The sequence below is a fragment of the Zingiber officinale genome, chromosome 8A, assembly GCF_018446385.1.
Source record: "Zingiber officinale cultivar Zhangliang chromosome 8A, Zo_v1.1, whole genome shotgun sequence".
Lineage (NCBI taxonomy): Eukaryota > Viridiplantae > Streptophyta > Magnoliopsida > Zingiberales > Zingiberaceae > Zingiber > Zingiber officinale.
This window is the reverse complement of record NC_056000.1, coordinates 64,079,266-64,085,966: the sequence shown is the minus strand read 5'-3', so window position 1 is coordinate 64,085,966 and position 6,701 is coordinate 64,079,266. Positions and strand designations below refer to the sequence as shown.

Here is a 6,701-nt window from a genome sequence, read left to right as displayed (position 1 = left end):
AGAAAATAAAGTCCATATTAGATCCATCCGCTATAGACAAGAAATCAAATTCCTTTAATCAACTCCATCACATATCAATGTAAGCAGTCTGTTAATTAACCCAATGATTCAATTAACGAACATGTAATCATCTAAATCAAATCAATCCACTAATCCTACTGTTAATTCTGCTTTCACTCCACCAATTGAAAACCAAATTTCCATGTAACAATTCATATTCAACTTATCCACTAAATAAACCAATTACCACAGGAAATCTGAAATCAAACCCCCATCAACCACACATGAACCAATACTAAAATGGTTACAATATTCAAAGCAACCCATGATTTACAACTAAGCACAGCTTAATCAACTCAAATTCCAATTCCAAACACATCTCCTCCTCATCAACTAGTTAATCAAGCTAATGTAGAAATGAAATCAAATCTGTATCAATCTAATGCTAAACATATCTTAACTTAATCCAATCTACACATCTACAACGGCTTGGTGAAGACATCCGGATACAGTCGTGAGGTAGATAAAACTCTCCACTTTAGATCTAATGAAGAGGACAAAATAAAGTCCGATGGAGTTATTGAGTCCCTCCTCTCATCTCCAAGAGTGCTCCAATGCACTGGATGACAACGGTGCCGACGAGCTAAGCCCTAAGCAAGACATCGAACGTGAGATTCAGAGGGAGAGGAGATGCTAGGGCTCGAGATGGGGTTACGATGAAGTGACCAAATAGCTCCTCTCCCATCGACGATTGCATCGAAACAATGCGAAAGGGCGCCAGCGACTCCTGGTTTCTGGCCGGAGATGACCTGTGTAGGGGAGGGCGGCTCAGAGACGATGGTGGTGGATCTAGAGGGAAGGAGTGCACCGACAATGGTGAATCAGGTGGAGCAGGCTCACGGAAGAGATGAGGAGAGGAGGAGGTGTCGGTGATAATGAGAGGAGAAACTAGGTTTAAGTATTTTTAACCTAAGTTTAAATTACACTACAAGAAAAAAGGTCTATTATGATATTTTCTTTATGACACTTATTAAAAAGTGTCATTATAAATGTTTTATAATGACACTCTTTACATTTGTTTTTTTTTTATAAAAATTATTATATTAGACCCTTTATAGTGACATATTTTATAAATGTCATTATATTATAAACATATTAATCTGAATTTTTCCTTCCACAAGATCATTTCCTTCCCTCTCCCACCTCATCTTCGTTCATTTTCTTTCCTCTATCCCTCTATCACTAGGTTTCTTCCATCTCCCACCCCTTCTTTCACTTCCTCTTCCCTTTTTCACAGCAAGCAAGGAGAGGATCAAAAGGTATAGTAACTGTATTTCTTATTTCTTCCATTTTCACATCATTGCGCGTAGGAGTAAAATCCCTTTTTCACAGCAAGCAAGGAGATGATCAAAAGGAATATAGTAACTCTATTTCTTATTTCTTCCCTTTTCACATCATTACACGTAGGAGTAAAATTAGCCTAAGTTAAAATGTTTAATCGAGGTTATATAAATTAAAACCTTAGTTTCTGTCGTTAATTCCTCTCACCCGACCATTTCCCCCAATTTCCCCTCTCTTCACGCCATCGCCGATGCCCACCACCTCATCGTACTCCACCGCAGGGTGTCGACGCTGAAGACCACGAAGGGTTGGACACCTCTGGTGTAACCTCCATGGCTACCAGCACCGGACGCGGCCATGATGGGAACGGAGGCCAACCTCTCTCCCGATCTCCTCGCGACAAGCAACACCAACGTTGTGCCCTAGCTCTTGATCCACTGCCGTCCGAGCTCTCTCTCTTCCTCATCCATGATCATCGTCGCCTCCTCACACTAGAGCAGCGTCATCCACTCATGATGTCGAGCCTAGCCTGATAGCATCGCTGTCCTCCATTGCTCTGAGTCGGCGCCATCCATTTAACCTAGCATCGTCATTGTTTAGAGCTATCGGTGCCGGTGCAACCATCATCCAGCCATGCCTCCCCATGTGCTATTGCCCTTCTCTTCTCCTGAACTAGCCAATGCTATGAGCCACTGCTGGGCAGTGTAGATCCACTGAGAAGATGCCAAAGGGTAAATTTTGATTTTGATTTTTAGGGTTGTGTAAACCTGATTGCTTCAGTTAATGGAGTGGAATCTGGATTAACCTTTGGATATAATTGATTGATTGTTAGGTTGAGGATATCAACAGATTTAAGCCTTGCTAAGACATAGGCATCCAATCACCAGTCGGGCACCAAGGAGTGGTCTCTACTGTTCTGGTAGGACCAAGAGTTCAATTAAGGTATATTTCTTGGTTTAAGAATTTAGTGATCAATAAATAAGTTAATTCTAGATTGGTTAGCAATTGATCAGGATTATAATCAGTATGTTTGATTTGTGAGGAGTTTAGGTAGTGAAGTTAATGAATGTGTTAATACAAATTTGGTTAATAATGGATGACTGATGCTCCATCCCATTTCTTGTTTGTGTTGCTTGATATTTCATTTTTTAGCTGTGCCATAATTATTTATGGCAGCCTAGCATTTTATTTGTTTGCTGAATCTCTCTATAAATATTGCAAGTCCAGTTGATGAATCAAAAAATATTCTTCTAGAAATTTTATGTGTTTAAGTTTTTTTTTTCTTTCTCAATGCATGATTGATTTTTTTTCTAGTTAAAAAGGGGAAAACAAATTGGACTCCTAGATTTAGCAGTAATCTTGACCATACTTATTAAGTTGGGTATACAAATGAGATGTGCTATATGTTCAAGCATTGAGCTCATTTATTGTGGGGCAATCTTGCAAACAACTTTTTAGCAATTCCAATATATCCTTATGTGGGAAAATTCTCAAGACTCTAGCTAAGGTTGTTAAAGCACGAGCACTATTTTTATTTCTTTTCTTCTTATTTATTTATTTTTTTTGGTAGAGTTCATAAAGTATAAGTATCAGTCTTTCATGCTTCTTTATGTGTGTCAAAGTAGTTTATATATGGTTCAAAGGTTTACCAATTTCTTTGTATATATGCCTAGCCATTAAAATTCAAGTAGAATTGAAGTTAAGGTTAATAGTTTAAAGAAGTGTGAATAAACTAAGCTATATTAAATTTGTGCAGTATGCATTTTCCCTAATTGGTTTAAGTGATAATGAGGGGGCTGAAGTTCCCCTCCAAACTAAGTTATATGAAGACGTTCTAATTGCATTACAAAGCAAGAAAGATGATATTTTTCCCTTGAAGAATCTAGTTGTTTATCTTGTGTTGCTTATTAACCTCATGTATTTTGGCTATGTAGACAGATACTTCTAGTTTAAAGATGTCATATGCACTCATATCACCTGAAATGGTTCTTATATTAAATCAGAGCCCAATGAGCTTGGTATAGGAATTTATGCAATTCAATGTTTTTTTTATCTGAGTCTAATCTTAATTGTACGTATTATGTTGGGTATACCAATGAGATATTCTATATGTTCAAGCATTGAACTCATTTATTGTTGGGCAACCTTGCAAACAACTTTTTGCCAATTCTAATATATCCTTGTGTGTTGAAGTGGAAAAATTCTCAAGACTAGCTGGGGTTTTTAAAGCACGAGCACTATTTTTGTTGCTTTTCTTTTTATATATTTATTTTTTTACTGGAGTTCATAAAGTACATGTCTCAATCTTTCATGTTCTTTTATATTTGTCAAAGTAGTCTATATATCTAGTTCAAAGCTTTGCCAATTTTTTTATGTATGTGCCTAACCATTAAATTTCAAGTAGAATTGGAGTTAAGGTTGATAGTTTAAAGAAGTATGAATAAACTCATCTCTATTAAGTTTGTGTAGAGTGCATTTTCCCTAGTTGGTTTAAGTGATAATGAGAGGAGTGTTGATTGACAAGTAAAGTTTGTTGATTTATTTTGTTACTAATGATATTTGCTTTGTTGGTGCACATATATCGTTATGGAAACAAAAACTTTTCATTGTTTGCTTTGGTGTTTGTAGTTAACAGTAAGCAAAGACTACTATTAGGTGCATATGAAATGACACTTTGCATTTTTCTCGTTTGGAATAATATATGATATTTTAAATTATTTTTATTAATTTTGTATCTTCATTGTTTTATTTCACTCATACAAATATATACATTGTATTTGCAGGTGACAGGTACTTGGATTTTTATGAATCAATATAATGGTTGAAGATGATTCATCTAATCGAGTTTTTATTTTACAAGACTTTGTTAGTATTAAAATTTAATATTTTGAGTATATTTGTAGGTTGTTTTGGATGTAAAAGATTTATCATTAGTATTACATTTGTAAATTTGACTCAAATGATTATTGGATGAATAAAAATATCTATTAGTCCTTTAAATTTTGTTTTGTAATTTTTTCTATTGTAAATAGTCGATGAATTATGATGATGTGTAAACATTGAATTCAAGTTATATATTCTAAATAAATATTAATGATAATTTTTAATGTATTTATAAATTATTATAATGATATTTATTATGTCATTATAAATTAGTTTAGGTGACATTTATAAATGTCCTTAAAATATGTTTTTTCCTGACATTTTTGACTGTCGGTATATTCCTATATTGTGACACTTTTAAAGTTAGCATTGATATTATATAACGACATCATAAAATGTCAGGAATGCGAGGAGGTCTAAGACGACATCACTTTATAGGGCGTTTTTCGGTGATGTCACTAAAATTTAAGTGTCACCAAAATTATACTATAAAGACATTAATGTGTGTCATTATAAACCTTTTTTCTTGTAAATTAATCAATTATAGGTTAATTTAATTAATCAACTCCTAATTAAATGGATATTCTAAATAGACTTTCTCTTAGCCTAATAAATTTATTCCCTTAAAACGTGTCATATGACCTCTGTTTAAATTCTGGAAAATTCTCAAAAAATTCAATAAGATTATTTTTCTAATAATATTTATTATTTAATTATCGTGTATATATATTTGATTTTGCCTTTGTTCTCGTGAATGAGCATTTCTATTTCCTGTTTGGTTGTAGCTCGATCAAGGGATACCTATTCTTAGAGGAAGCGATAAGATGAATTGGCTCATGCACACGCATATGAAACTTAAGAAGGGGAGGACTCTTCCAGCACTCTTTCCAACTAGAAGAAAGCAACCAACAAAGGCAAACAGCAAGAAAGAGAGTGAGGCGGTCTCATCCCATGAAAGGTAAGGAAGGACTACAACTTTTCCGAGTGGAAGATGTTCAATTCAATAGTTCTGACTCTGACTTTGAAGGTCGGTCGGGTGAAGAAGCCTCAGCCTGAGCTTTGACTATGACTACGAGCTGTTGGAATCACATTCGAGGAGGTCAAGTCGGGTTGAATAGATGAGTGTCACGGCTAAGTCAGGATCTTGTCCATACCAACATCGGGAAATCCGACAGCAACTTCCTTTTGTACGCAATTCGAAGATCGACGCTCGAGTGAAGACCATGAGTGAGATCAGGGGAAGAGAAAAGGAAAGGGCCAACCTTAAAGGGCACTAGCCAAATCCCAAGGTAAGATCTAAACTGATCTAATCGATAAAGCTAGAAAAAGAGCTGAGTTTAACGATGAAAAGCTCCTTTCAAAGGAAGGAGTGTCAGGCAACTCAAAGGTCAACCCAAGATTTGATTCATCTGATCACTTCCTCTAAAAAATAAATATTCCTTACCCGGGCTATAGCCAAACGGGAAATAGAAAGACTCATTCACGAGAATGAAGATAAAATTATGATCATGATATCAATATATATATATATATATATATATATATATATATACAGGAAGCTTCTCCTGCGGTGCGTTTTGTGCGGTTCTGTGCGGCACAAAGCATCGGCGTCATCCAAGCTGGCAAAACGTCCCATTCGACTTACACATCAGCATTTCTCCGCTCCAAAAACCCTAACGCAAGCAGCGCCGACTCCTCTCCTCTCCTCATCGCGTCCCTCTCCGAAGCCGAGCCCCCTCACAGCGAGACCCCTAGCTTCCTCTCCTCGTCGCGAAGCAGAGCCGCCTCCCTCTCGCCCACTTTCTCTCGCAGCGAGACCCCTAGCTTCCTCTCCTCGTCGCGAAGCAGAGCCGCCTCCCTCTCGCCCACTTTCTCTCGCAGCGAGACCCCTAGCTTCCTCTCCTCGTCGCGAAGCAGAGCCGCCTCCCTCTCGCCCACTTTCTCTCGCAACACCCTCTCTCGCCGAAACTCGGACGCCAAAGATCTCTCGCAGCCCTCCTCTCCTCGTCGCGTTCCTCTCCTCCTGTGAAGGAACGCGATCCTCTCCGCAAAACCCTAGACGAAGCAGAGCCTCAGACGCACATTTCTCTCGCAGCGAGGCCCCTCTCTCGCCGAAGCTCGGGTGCTGTTTGATTCTCTCGCAGCTGATCTCCCTCGACACTAGGGCATTTCTCTCCGCCGAATCAGGGTAAAATCTGTGTTCCCCTGTAAAATCCTGTTTTTACAAATCCTGTTTATGTTTCTGCCTAGTGTTGTTTGATTCTCAACACTAGGTTTTTCGTTGTAAAATCTTGTTTATGTTTCTGCCTGTTATAAAGCAATTGTCAAATTTGGAATATCGTATTATCTTTGGGGATGGGTGCAAATTTATGTTGTGAAAGTGGAGTCAAATATAGTAGACATGCAAATTTATGAAGAATGGCACATCTATAATGACATTCGAGTTCCAGTTATTGTTCATTGACAACTGCTTGTGA

The 6,701-nt window shown here is 37.5% G+C and overlaps 1 long non-coding RNA gene across 1 annotated transcript; it reads left to right on the top strand.

Moving 5' to 3' along the window:
* The first annotated feature begins 1,527 nt into the window (after window positions 1–1,527).
* Window positions 1,528–4,328, top strand: LOC122009303. The gene is made up of 3 exons (XR_006119522.1): window positions 1,528–2,072; window positions 2,174–2,283; window positions 4,125–4,328. It is a non-coding gene; the product is annotated as an uncharacterized LOC122009303 (long non-coding RNA).
* The last annotated feature ends 2,373 nt before the right edge of the window (window positions 4,329–6,701 follow it).